Genomic DNA, 12,430 nt, shown 5'->3' with positions numbered 1-12,430 from the left:
ATTTCATGAGGAACTGGTCTTGTTGAGTCCCCCACCCCATGCCTCTATACATCTAAGGCTACTTTTCAATAGTTTCTCCACAAGAGGGGATGCTCTGGGCCTCAGAAATCTGTACTAAACATTAAGCATATGCAGGCATATTATCAGAAGTTTGCCTATCACGTAAGGAACAACAATTATACGCCCAATTTTGTAGTGGAAAATCATAGCCTTGTCAAGCCTATGCAGACTGGGAAGAAACTCAAAAGTTTGCATCAGTTGTTTCCAGAAATAGATTTTGAAATTCATGAATTTCAAAGGATAGAAAATTATTTGGACACTAACAGTATTTAGTGATAAAAAGGAGGTGATGGCCACAGTTTTCAGAAGAGTTTTCTCTTTGGGGTGGGGAAAGAATGTCTAAGCTTTTGGATGGCTGGTTTGATTCACCCAGTGCCTGACTTCCAGAAGTGCTGATTACTGATAGCTGGAGCAGGGGGGCAGAAAAGCTGAATATTTGAGGCAAGACAAATGTGGGAAGGGATGGAAGGAGTCAAGAGCTGTGTAAAGGACTGTAGGAGGATAATTCCAGCACAATAGAATAAAAATGGTTTAAAACTGATGTAAGAAAAAGGGGAAACCAGGACTAGCTGTGTTAGGATTAACTAGTGAGTATAGTTTTCCATTGCAAATATACAGCTATCCCAATTTAAACTCATGTGCTGCTTCTCTGTAAACCCAGGCTTGCAGAAAATGGGTTGTAGACCACCAAGAGGAGCAGTGCAGAGATGAGCTCTTATCCACCGCCCCTTCCCCTTTCCTGCCACATTCACATCTGGTCAATTTAAATGCTAACACTACTAAATAGGAAGGTATTGTTTTAAAAGCAATCAAGAATGTAAATACAAAAAACAATGGGCAAAATTGCCTCTCTATCAGTGTCTGCCAACTCCAAGGAATGTCTCTGTGGGGGTGGGCTCTATGGGTGGAGATGGTTCATGGCAATGGAAACAGGTTCTCTTTGTGGCATTCTCCTCCCACCAACCCAAGAGGGGATTTCCTTTGTAATCCACTTCTAACTCCTTTATTCTCTCAGCAACATGAACACGCTGGCGGCAAGGGAGTTCTAGGGGAAGTCACTGGTAGAGTTATCCATCAAAGCACAGAAACAAGGAAAGCCAGGAGGCACTGCAGAGACTCAGGACCTTCATATGATGACTCTGACATGCCCTAAAGTCTGTGTGGATCCAAGCATTCTTTGCTCTAAAGGGCATGTAGGGCAGTAAGTTTTGAATGTATGAAGAAACAATATAGTCTTTGGAACAAGTAATAGACATACTAACTGACCCTGTGCATCAGTTTAAGGGAAGAATGAAGATTTTAATATTGTAATTAAAGAGTCCTGGTATCTGTGCTAAAAATGTTTGTGTAGAGTCTTGCCTTTAATTTATCAAATCAGGCTTAAAAGTAAAAAGAACAGGAAATGTGTTTTTTTTTTCCGAAAGCCATCATTATTTTGTCACCTGGATACGTTGTGAGTCACCAGAAAACCTGGAAACAGGCTTATAGGAGGTAATAGTAATACACTGTTGGCTGCTGAGCATTCTTTCTCAAACACAACTACTTAAAGAGTGAGCTGCAGCTGAAAATAAAATGTGGCTGGCTTAATCATCTCACTTGCTAACAGGGATTTAGAGTCTGAATAGCAACAAGACTTTGGTTTTGCCATTCATTTTTTTTTCCACGTGAGTCAGATTGCAAGCCATACGTGCTTTGCCTGAAGTATTCAGTGAGCACAAATAAGGAATATATTCAAAGAAAATCAGGACCGGTTACTAATGAAAAAGGTGACAGTAGTTTTAACGAATCATAGACACACATAGTTTAAGCAGTTCTATGTATGTGATTTAGCACAGGCTGACTTAGTTATCTACTGTACTATGAAACTAACCATTTGCTTCCTAAACAATGCTGGAAGCTTCAATTCAGTTGCTGCCCAAACTATACCTTGTTCACACAATGTTAATCCCTTTAATCATTAATAAAGAAAAAGAAGATTCTTGTCCATGATTAAATACGTGCCAAAGTACATTGTCAGACAAGAGCTGTCTCCATGCTACCATACTCTAATGCATTTCTATTGCTAAATACCTTTAAGCCAACACATGCACTCTTGGATAAAATGCCCTGATATTCATAAGCTTTAAAACCATTGAGTAAGGCCCGTAAGGTCAAGTAGGTTTTAATATCTTTGATGCAACAATTTTCCTGCAACCCTGGAGTCCACAGTGTATTTTTATTTCAGACATCCATTTGTAGTCCGAGCACAGAGTGTATGTCAGAGCTGTGCTGCTGCCCTTTTTTTTGGGCTATCCATTGTAAGCCTCAGGCACTGTGAATCCTAAATGCATGTTCTTTTGTGAGGAAAGTGTGACAACAGGCTCTTTTTATTTAAAAAAAAAATAGAAAAGGATTCTCAGGTAGTTCATACAGGAGAACATATAAACTGACTACAGTTTTAACTAGCATTCTCCAACTGATATCCTAATTCAGAATCTGTGTAAGTTATTATGGGCAGCTCAGTCCATGAACAGCTGTACATTAATAACATTCATAAGTGCAAATCAAAAGTTTTATGCGTTCCAAATTTTATCGCTGCCAGATAACATACAGTAGCTCTTCCTGTTTAAGAGAAAATGTTGTGTTCTCAGGAATGGGTATCAAGATGTACATTTTTATTAATTTTACCACAGCTAAATTAATGTGTATGTTAATTTAAAATATCAGTTAAATATCAGTTAAATTCATGTGTATGTTAAGTTAAAATATCAGGCAAATACTTGTGCCATTGAGGCATGAATGTCTTATTCTTTGTGAATTATGACATTCTTATGTAAGCAGAGTCAGGTGAGCTCTACCCTGAAGTCTGGTGGTGAGTTGTGGTGGGTTGTGGAAAAGAACTTCAGGGGCTTATCTCATTTGCATAGGCACACCCACCCTGCCTAGATGGTCACTTTGGCTGCTGTAGGAGCCCCAGTTTCTCTGTTATTGGGGTGGGAAGAATAAACTGTTATTATCCTGATTATGTGAATCAAGGACAGTGGAACTGTAATTGGCCTTTTGTTACGATGAGGGACTCACCATCAACTAAGCAGCACTCACTAGGCAAGGGTCATGGGTTCCAAAACCCAGTGAAAAGGGGGAGGGGCAGTATAAGTATTAATGTCTGGTGGTATGGGCCCCTGGTGAGGGTTCTACATGCCAATTGTACCTTCTCCTCTCTCCACTGTAGAATACCAGAGCTAGTTTTGATTCTATTAGGAGTCTAGTTACAAGCTGCTGAGCTGAATTCACTTTGGACCAGTGGTGTACCAGCACTGAGGCTCCCCTGCTGCAAGCTGAAATCACTAAAGAACTAAAATTACTAAGAGCTTAAAACACTGAGTGCTGTGTTAAGTTGGGGGTGGGGGGCTGAAGATATATTGCGGAGCAGTTCGCGGGATGGCTGGAGCGGCTGGTGGAGTGGAGCAGTTCATGGGACGAGTGGAGCAGTTCACAGGACAGCTGGAGCAGCTTGGGGGACAGCTGGTGGAGTGGAGCAGTTTGCAGGATGGCTGGAGTGGCTCACGGGATGGCTGGTGGAGCATAGCAATTCGTGGGACGGCTGATGGAGCAGAGCGGAGTGGAGCCCCATGGAGAGGTGGGGCAGTCGGCTTCGGACCATGTAAGGTGCCCCTTAACCCCCCCATTTCCACCCAGGTTGAGAGGTAAAACTCTGCAGATAAACTTTCGAACTCTGGGGCTGCACTGACCAGGGACAGAGACTTTTGGGTTGTTGGACTTTTGGGACTTTGGATGACTTTTGGATTGCTGGACTCAAGAACCAAAGGGAAAGGACATGGCCCAACTTGCTTGAGGTAGGTTTTTGCTCATGGATTGTGTTATGAATTCTGTTGGTGGTGTTTCCCCAACATAATGCCACATTGTTTCTCTCTGTTATTAAAAGGCTTTTGCTACACTCAGACTCTGTGCTTGCGAGAGGGGAAGTATTGCCTCTTAGAGGCACGGGGGGGTGTGGTATATATTTGTCCCAGGTCACTGGGTGGGGGCTCAAGCTGGTTTTGCATTATGTTATTGGAATGGAACCCCTAGATACTGAACCCGGCCCTTGTTGCTGCCAACTCTGATGGGCAGAAGGGTTACACTTAGAATTGAAGTTTGGATTCGAGGGTATTGATATGGTTTTCAGAAAGAGTATTTATAAGAGGCAGTATGGTGTAAGGAAATGAGCACAGGACAGCTAAATCAGAAACTCCATAAATTCTAATCCTCTCTCTGCCACTAACCCTGCAGTATGATCTTTGATCAATCATTTAACATCTGCTTCTTTCATTCCCCATCTGTAAAATGAAGTTAATACTTACTTTGTGTTGGCCCATGGGGGTTGAGAAAATGAGCAGAGGCTTGTACAGTACTTTGAGGACCAAAACTTCAATGGCTAAGGCTACATTATGAGCTAGGTGTGAGTCTCAGCTCGGGTACACATACTTGCACAAGCTCTCATTGAGCTAGCGTGAGTATAAATAGTAGTGTAGCCAGGGTAGCATGAGCAGTGGTGGCATGGCGAGTACAAGTCTTGAGCCATTGCTGCTATCACGGCCACACTGCTGTGTGTACTCGGGCTTGCTCAATGAGCGAATGTGTGAATGCGAGCTGGGAATCATACCCCAGGCTCGTAGTGTAGACATAGCCTATACGGAGTGCTGGGTAGTAGCAGTATGCTGTGTCAGAATAGAATCCTTTATATTTCCCTTGCAAATTCAGGGTCCAACCCTGCTGTGGCTGAAGTTAATGGGGGGAAAAAAAGTGAAATGCTAAGCCCCCAACTCCTGCTGGTTTCAATAATCTGTAACCCACAGTATTGACTCTCTTACATTTCTCTTTATGGTCTTATTACACGACACCTAGTAAAACAATATAGCCCAGAAACCTTTTCTTCTTAAGATGATGCTGATCCTATCTCTCCAGCAATCTGCTGAAACCTCAGTATAGATTTGGAATATCTGTAAAGGTTCAACGATCTAAGCGAGCAACAATGTTTGGATCAGGTATGAGAAGGGTAGGAAAAGAAGTACTTTGAGAGGTAACTGACAGCAACGACAGGTTTGGGTCCAAGGAGAACTGTTGTAGTCGGAGGAGGGAAGAAGGAGGGAGGAGCTGGGAGAAGTAGATATTTTGTATGAAATATGGCAATTTTGTATTCCAATCGATATTCTTGCATTCAAAAAAAATCACTCATCTAGCTTCACAACTTGATGAGAATGGCCTTCAAAACCTTATAGTTTGGCTATATCTAAAGTTCAAACAGATCAAAGTGATCTAAGAGAACAATGATGCAAACATAAATCTAATAATATAAGATCTGCAATAAAATCCTGGCCCCTTGCCCATCTCTGGAAGCCTTTGGCAACACCCAACTTTCATGCATGAGAAAGTTGGATGTCATTCTAAAAGTTTGATCATTTTAGCCACTCTGAAAGTCAGTCAAAATTATGAAAATGTACATGAACATCTTCTAGTTAGACATGTTTGAATAGGTGCTATTCTTCTCCTGGCTTTTCATCTATTACATGCTTCATAGACTTCTGCAATGACAGTAGACTAGCAAAATAATCTGTTTCTGCTCTATGCGCACAAAAGCAATGATACCTGACCTCTGAGGAGGCTTATGGTTCACTTGTGCCAGAATCTAACTTTCTGTAGAAAGCGAAAGCTTGAAATATTCCTGTTTTATAAGCAACACATAAATAAATACCTAAATAAAAACATAAATAAAAGGAATCTCTAACACTGTGAAGCTAGGGTTTCTCATGAAATTTGCAGTATTGTACAAAATGTCACTAAATCAGAAATAAACTTTCTTTAAAATCTTTCCTACGCTTTTCAGGCTAGATGGTGGCCTCCAGCATGGTCCTTTTGCTCTGCTCTGCTACAGCAGTCAAGCTGGCTTAATTGGGGAAAGCTGATATCTCTTGCTACGCAACCCCCTCCCAGTACCACAGGGGGCATGGTAGGTCATTTTCTTGGGTGGACCCAGTGACTGGCAGGTTCCCAAGCTCTGTATAGTTCACAGGAGATCCAAGTGTTCTGGAGGACTGAGCTACTGGCTTCCTGTACTTAGGGTTAGAGTGGGGAGTAGAAAGGAACCCCAAGCCCCAGCCAGAAAAAAATTCCATGAGCCAGATCCTGGCCTCTTCTGTGGGCTATTTTGCTCCCCTTGAGTGGCACAAAGCAGCCAGCAGACCTGCTCCATTAGGATTCCCTCTAAATTCAGGAATCTTTAGGTATTGTACTATCCCCAAAGTAGCTCAATATGCTGCCCCTTTCCTGGTCCCTGCTGAAGGGACATGTCTAGAAGAACAGGGTCATGGCTGGGTGGCTAAGCTAACTACAACTGCCAGAACAGCCTTTAAGGTTGTGGAAGCTGGCCTGAGGTTGCTCAACTCCTTCCCCATGACTGACCTGGTGGCTAGTCTCTGGATGGGGGCCAGGGGCAGATGGGGTGCATAGAATTGTCTGTGTAGCTCAGACACAGCTCAGGATCTGGGCCCATGATTCCAATGTATTAAAATAAGCAATACAGAACAGAATGCTGCTTGGTAAGTGCACAATGCACTTCTTGCCTTGAATCTTATGATTTCTGTGCCAAAGTTAATAAAAATCTATGATTTACTCAGGTCATTGTTGACCTGGGGTCATAGTTTGAAATGCTACAGTAAAAAGCAATGCATTCCCAATCTTACTGTGCCTAGCCTAGATTGCTCCCTTTCCTGAATTACTTTCTTTTATATGTACAAAAGATTGTATTCAGTATTCTAGAGTTTGAATAAAGTTTACAGATTTGATTATATTTTAAACTTTATTTTATCTCACTTACTGGAAAATGCACAGCTTTTTGTTGATAGCTTAAATTAATAATCTTGAAACTTAATGTCCTGTTAGGATGCTTTCTGGGGATATTGAGGCTTGTGAGGCACCTTGCGGCCTCCTGCCCTTGGCATGAGGGAGTTTGTCTGTACCTGCTGGGGGGGTCAGCTCCCCAATTCCACTGGCCATGGGCAAACGATTTTAAGCCTCACAGGCCCCACTGTCTCTCTCTCGGTTAGCAATAGGCATACTCCAGCTCTTGAGCCCCACGAGCATCTCCATGGAGTGTCTAGCCACTGGTCCAGTGGACACTGGCAGTATTCACAGATTCGCTGCTGTTAAAGAAACAGTCCACCCCAGCTGACCAGTTCCACCTCAGATCCCCACTCCACTTACCACAGAGCATTTAGATATGTTTACAGTGAAAACAAGTACACATTTATTATAGAAAGCATAGAGATTCAAATAATAGCAAGTAGAAGTATTGGAAACAAATGGTTACATATAAAACAAAATAATAACATGCATTCTAGAACCTAGACATAATTAACAAGACACTCCCATCTTTTGTAGAATATTATTCTTTCAAAATCCTTAGTGTTTTACAGCCAGGCTGACTGTGATCCTCCTTTTATAAAACAAATGCTGTTAGCTTGCCTTCTTGGTGAAGGATTCTGTGTTTTGCTGTATCTCCCAGATATACCCTAACAATTTGTTGTCTTTCATCATAAACAGGACACCCTCTGCTGTTTGTGTTAGCCTGTGAATTTCCTTTCTTGTAGATTTCACAATCTTTTCTCTTGTCTGTGGCTCATTATGCAAATAGGCATACACCATGAGACCAACAATACATACATGACCAGACAGAAGATAAGCATCTGTTACGTCTTGCCTGAAAGGAACATGTCTGAGGCACATCACCTCCTGGGGACCTGCCTAAGCTTTAAGACTTTAAGAACATAATTTTCCGTACAGATACATAACTCCTTAAATATTATGTGCACATAGATTCCCCATGATTATGATAACCAGTGGCTACTGGCGCTCGGTAGAGATCTCATATGCCCTCCTTCGGTAAACCATCAATATAGCTGGGATCCCTGTAAAACCCTGTGCATTCCCAGTGTTACCCTGAAATTTAGGCTTTGGGGCACCCCTAGAATAACCTGCCTATTGCCCTCTTAATCTGCTCCCTGGAGACCCATACCTCAGGAAGTAGTCAAGGAATCGTTTGAAGACACATATATAACCTTCCAATAAAGTGAATGACGCAGGCAATATTCTTTCCAAAACAAAGTAACTAATAATCTCTGCTACAATGGAACTAACGATAGAAATTAGACACAAATTCCTCATTGCAAGTTAAAGAGCATCTAAACTGCAATGGCATACAATTGAAATTATCCCAAGTGGAAGCAGTTTGCTACAGATGGCCAGTCTGCAATGAATTACTGACAGCAGTTCTTAAACTAAAGTATACGTTTTACACAGGTAAATATCAATTAACACACACACACACACATTTCAAGCCTATGCATCCTAATACTATACTATATGCTAAACTATAGTTTTAAAAGAACAAACAAGCTTACACTATCTGTTGATTCCGCTGTGTTGTTTACTGTAGCTGCTGATTGCTGCTACTATTACTATAGCTACTTAGTCAGCTATTGTTGCCTCTTGACTCACCCTCAGCAGCTTCTCTTGCTCTGTACTGTTGCAGCTTTGAATCTGTTCTTTTCTTTTTTCCAGCAGCCACTCTTCTAACTCCTTTCCAGCAGCTCTTCTCACCAGCACCTAACTGACCTCTGCCTGCTGATTGTCTGCCTTTTATACTGTCCTCACTGTCAGGTCTTTATCTGGGAATGTCTGCTGCTGCCAGAAAAAGCAGCCCCAGGCTAGCCCAGACTGGAGCTGTTTGTTCTCTTCTTGGCTTCGTGCCAATACCCCTTCACCTAATTTTGTACTGCACATGTTCATTGTCAAGCATTTTTTTTTCTTTCTGCACATGCTCACTAACGTTGTTTATATCAGAGTTATGACCTCGCCCTTCTCTGCTTTTGCCAAGGCTCCATCTTAGAAATCCTTGGCTTTCTGCCGATTAACTGAATTTTTCACCCCCACTTTTTGTACTGGGCATGCTCAGTAATCTCTCGGCTCTGGTCATGCAGCCTTCAATATCCAATGGTAAGTGACCTGAAGCTTTCAGTTAGTGAAGTGACTCTTGCTTATTCAAGAGGGAAGCCAGAGACAGAAAATGGAGTTTGAGGGAGTCCGGGGAATTCTTGGCAGGCACCAAGAGGTCACACAATTATTTGTTTCAAGTTCTCCTAGTTGTGGTTGATTTTTCTTCATAAAGCTACAAAAACTATTCCTCTAATTTTATGTGGATTAATAGCCACATAAAATTAAATAGTATTTAATCACAGAAGAGAGAGGATGTGGAAAGATTAGCTTTGCCTTGCTTTTGATATTACTGTTTAGCAACACACATTTTTTTTTTTTGTTGGCATCAGGCTCGTCTTCAACAGCACAGGTTGAAAAATGGGCTACTCGTTATGTAAATCTGAAACTTTCCCCATGATTTCCAAGGCATAATATATCCAGTTTTTTCTCTGATAACCTATTTTCCTCAGATGCTTTGGCTCTTTCAGTTTTTGCTACTATTACTTATTATTTATAATTTTTGACCAAACAAGAATGCCTGGCATGTCTCAGAAATAAGACACTGAGTCATTTTTACAACAAATTTAGCCCTCTCTTTTGTTTGTAAATTATCTGTAAAGTTTGTTTGCTAGTTGCACTTGTTCAGTAGTTTTTACAAACAAATGGTAGCATAAAATGTACTCTGACTACTTGCTGTTCCAGAAATATGGCATTGTCTCCATTTCCTCATTGTGTGACCTAAGCATTATAAACAGAAGGCATCTTCTTTTCTGTTTGCATTATGTTTGCATTGCTGTTAGTTCTGTTATGTTCATAAGATGGCATCAAATGTGCAAATATTAAATGGCTATGAGATCATGTCAACTGAGAATGTTTTTAGAAGTAAAACCAGCTTATATTTAGTGTAATTTTAGTTTCCATTAATGTTATTGAAGGAGAAGAGCCATACTCACCTCATTGTTCACAAATAAGTGTGTAAGAAGGGATTCAACTATTGGCTAAGTAAGTGAATCAACATGTTTCATTCTCATAAATATCCATGGACACTTTTGCTTGTAATTGCTCAACTTTAGTTAACTAGAATTTTAAAATATTGGATTCCCACCCTTCCTTTGCAAACCTTGAGAAAGCAAACCTCGCTCACATAGCTTTGGTGTGGCTAGGCCACGGAGATGACGACAGTTATTTCTTTAGCTCAAGCAGCGCTTTGTGCTGGAGAACAGAAGATGCAGGTTTCAAACACTGGTTGACAAGCTATGTGGAGGGTCCTGTTGATTAAACACGATTGAACTTTCTTCCAGTTTTTTTTTAATTTAAAAATGATTTATTTAATTCTCATAGTGATCAGATATCCTTAAAAACAAGTTTTATAATTAAAATCATTATAATCTCTCAGTCATGGTGTGACACACCACACAATAGTGGTGTTCTTCATTATGGTCATTTATCGCATGTTTTGATTGCTGTATTTCTCATTAGCAAGTTTGAATGTTGAGAGATATGACAGGGCAACGGCATAGAAGCTATTGCTCCATTAACACACACCCTTCTCTGCACAATCAATTCGTTATTGTTTTGCTTATTGCAATGCTCCCCCTGACAGGGACAACTGACAAAGCATGAACATTACTTTGCTTTTGTCTAGGGTGGTGTGTGATCTTTAAATCTTATTCACTTCATTTTTGAAACTACTTGGACAATTGTCCATTGGCATTTTTGAATCTAAAGAGCCATTGTTCTGATGTATGATATATTCTGAGCACAATTTTCTCCATGCAAATAATTGTAAAAAATGTTCAATAGCTTTAATTACCACCCAAAATTGGTGCAATAATTTCTCTTGGCAGAATTCAGATTTTAGTTGTAATATGCCACCATCATTTCCAGGTCTCATTCTTTACACAAAAGTGTTCCCAGTAAGCACTTGCATCTGTGTTTAATATGATAGGGGATTTGAAACAAGAGTGATTCAACAATGGAGTAAAATTAATGTGCAAATGCAAAGTCCCACTCTCGTGACGACTCCATTTTCTTTTAATTTTTTCATTTGCTTAGGTTTATCTGCAAACTTCTAAATGACTCACATAAGAATGGCCATACTGGGTCAGACCAAAGGTCCATCCAGCCCAGTATCCTGTCTACCGACAGTGGCCAATGCCAGGTACCCCAGAGGGAGTGAACCTAAAGGTAATGATCAAGTGATCTCTCTCCTGCCATCCATCTCCGCCCCTGACAAACAGAGGCTAGGGACACCATTCCTTACCCATCCTGGCTAATAGCCATTAACCTCCATGAATTTATCCAGTTCTCTTTTAAACCCTGTTATAGTCCTAGCCTTCACAACCTCCTCAGGCAAGGAGTTCCACAGGTTGACTGTGTGCTGTGTAAAACAGAACTTCCTTTTATTTGTTTCAAACCTGCTGCACATTAATTTCATTTGGTGGCCCCTAGTTTTTATATTATGGGAACAAGTAAATAACTTTTCCTTATTCATTTTCTCCATGCCACTCACTCAAGGACCTAGGGGTTACAGTGGACGAGAAGCTGGGTATGAAGTGTGCCCTTGTTGCCAAGAAGGCCAATGGCATTTTGGGATGTATACGTAGGGGCATTGCCAGCAGATTGAGGGACGTGATTGTTCCCCTCTATTCGACATTGGTGAGGCCTCATCTGGAGTACTGTGTCCAGTTTTGGGCCCCACACTACAAGAAGGATGTGGAAAAATTGGAGAGAGTCCAGCGGAGGGCAACAAAAATGATTAGGGGACTGGAACACATGACTTCTGAGGAGAGGCTGAGGGAACTGGGATTGTTTAGTCTGTGGAAGAGAAGAATGAGGGGGGATTTGATAGCTGCTTTCAACTACCTGAAAGGGGATTCCAAAGAGGATGGATCTAGACAGTTCTCAGTGGTTGCTGATGACAGAACAAGGAGTAATGGTCTCAAGTTGCAGTGGGGGAGGTTTAGGTTGGATATTAGGAAAAGCTTTTTCACTAGGAGGGTGGTGAAGCACTGGAATGCGTTACCTAGGGAGGTGGTGGAATCTCCTTCCTTAGATATTTTTAAGGTCAGGCTTGATAAAGCCCTGGCTGGGATGATTTATTTGGGGATTGGTCCTGCTTTGAGCAGGGGGTTGGACTAGATGACCTCCTGAGGTCCCTTCCAACCCTGATATTCTATGATTCTATATATCTCTATCATATCCTCCCCGAGTCTCCTCTTTTCCTAGCTGAAAAGTCCTAGCCTCTTTAATCTTTCCTCATATGGGACCCGTTCCAAACCCCTAATCATTTTAGTTGCCCTTTTCTGAACCTTTTCTAATGGCAGTATATCTTTTTTGAGATGAGGGGACCACAGCT

Source organism: Eretmochelys imbricata, chromosome 2 (assembly GCF_965152235.1).
Source record: "Eretmochelys imbricata isolate rEreImb1 chromosome 2, rEreImb1.hap1, whole genome shotgun sequence".
Lineage (NCBI taxonomy): Eukaryota > Metazoa > Chordata > Testudines > Cheloniidae > Eretmochelys > Eretmochelys imbricata.
The sequence above is the reverse complement of the archived record's forward strand: the minus strand, read 5'-3'. Positions refer to the sequence as shown.